Source organism: Arachis hypogaea, chromosome 18, assembly GCF_003086295.3.
Source record: "Arachis hypogaea cultivar Tifrunner chromosome 18, arahy.Tifrunner.gnm2.J5K5, whole genome shotgun sequence".
In the NCBI taxonomy this organism is placed as follows: Eukaryota; Viridiplantae; Streptophyta; class Magnoliopsida; order Fabales; family Fabaceae; genus Arachis; species Arachis hypogaea.
The window spans coordinates 44,249,525-44,251,526 of NC_092053.1; the positions used below are offsets into that span (position 1 = coordinate 44,249,525).

General features: G+C 41.6%; 1 non-coding gene across 1 annotated transcript; it reads left to right on the forward strand.

Moving 5' to 3' along the window:
* The first annotated feature begins 761 nt into the window (after positions 1-761).
* On the forward strand, positions 762-868 carry LOC112773517 (small nucleolar RNA R71). Its single transcript, XR_003188064.1, has one exon. It is a non-coding gene; the product is annotated as a small nucleolar RNA R71 (small nucleolar RNA).
* Positions 869-2,002: the final 1,134 nt, after the last annotated feature.

A 2,002-nucleotide genomic window follows, 5' to 3' on the forward strand; every position in this document is an offset into this window, starting at 1 on the left:
CCACTTGAGATTCCAACCTCTTGATTGTGTCTCCCTGGTTCTTGAAACTGGCTCGCACTTCCTCCTTGAACACCTTGTTGTCTTAAATCTCCTTGCCTATGCCTTCAAGTAGATTCTCAATCCTTAAGAGTCTGTCATCAAATGATTGTAGATTATAATTAGAGGTGGAAGGATGAGGTAAGTTATTTTGGTTTTGATGTGGATGTGGAGAGGTGTTGTTATTGGGGTGTTGATATGGTCTAGATGTGAAATGTTGGTGGCTTGCATTGTTGGGATTTGGGTGTCTTTGATCACGGCTTTGGTTTTGTTGATTTCCCCACCCAAAGTTTGGGTGATTCCTCCATCCAGGGTTGTAGGTCTTGGAGTATGGATCATGGTTTTGCCTAGGTGAATTCCCAATGTAATTGGCTTGCTCCTGACTTCCCTCTGCTTCTTCATTCACTCCTTCTTGGGTTGTTGATGAAGTGGTGATTGCTGCTACTTGGTTCCTCTCCATCTTCTTGGTGAGGTCAGCCAGCTGCTAGGTAATGAGCTTGTTTTGGGCCAGCAGAGCATCTACATTGTTTAGCTCCATTACTCATCTTGTGTTCCCTCTTTCGGAAGCATAGAAATAGTCATTCTCTGCTACAATTTCAATGACATCTATGGCCTCCTCAATGGTTTTCTTCTTGTTCAAAGATCCTCCGGATGAATGATCTACGGCCTTCTTTGACTCATAAGAGAGCCCTTCATAGAAAATGTGCAGCTGCACCCATTCATTGAACATATCTGGTGGACACCTCCTTGTCAGGTCCTTAAACCTCTCCCATGCTTCACACAGAGTCTCACCATCTTGTTGCCTGAAAGTTTGGACCTCAGCTCTCAGCCTATTGATTTGTTGAGGAGGGTAAAATTTTGCTAAGAATTTGTTCACCACATCTTCCCAAGTTGTCAAGCTCTCCTTCGAGAAAGACTCCAGCCACTTGGCTGCCTTTTCCTTGAGTGAGAATGGAAATAAGAGCAGTCTATAGGCATCAGGATAAACACCATTAGACTTCACTGTATCACATATTCTCAGGAAGGTGGTTAGATGTTGATTGGGGTCCTCTTGGACACTTCCTCCGAACGAACAGTTGTTCTGAACAAGGGTGATGAGCTGTGACTTCAGTTCAAAATTGTTGGCATGGATGGTTGGTTTTTGAATGCTACTTCGACAGTTTCCTGGGTTTGGATTGATGTAAGAGCCTAAAACTCTTCTATCCTCCCCAGCATGATTTGCTCGTCCTCTTCTGCCATGGTTGTGAGCTTCTTCTTCATGATGGTTTTCTATGTTTTCTTCCATGTTTGGTTCAAAGTATTCCTCAAAGTGTTCCTCTTCTTCTTCAGCACCAACTACACATTTTTCTCTTGCCTCCCTCCTTAGTCTAAGGAAGGTTCTCTCAGGTTCAGAATCAAAGGAAGTTGAAGCCCCGCTTCTTCTCCCTGTCATACAACCAACAAGTACAAGCAAAGAGAATAGGTGCAGAAAGTATATCTGTCAGAATTACTGTTAGTGTGAGTGATGCAATATATTAAACAGTTAGTGGGTTAGAGAAATGAATGGTAAATAACAAAGAAAAGGTAGGGGGAAGGGAAGAAATTAACTAAAGCAGAAGGTAAATGACTCAAACAGAAAATTAAATCAAACAAAAATAAAATGCTCAATCTAGTTATCCTCCAATTTAATCATTGTTGATGCACAATCAATCCCCGGCAACGGCGCCATAAACTTGATGCACGGAAAACTTGTCTCATAAAAAATTTCCTTCGGCAAGTGTACCGAATTTGTCGTCAAGTAAAAACTCACAATAGAGTGAGGTCGAATCCCACAAGGATTGATTGATCAAGCAACTTTAATTAGAGGAATGTTCTAGTTGAGCGAATCAGAATTTGAGTTGAGATTGCAGAAAATAAAATGGCGGGGAGGTAAATGGCAGAAAAAGTAAATGCTAGAATTAAAGAAGTGAAAGTAAATGACTGAAAG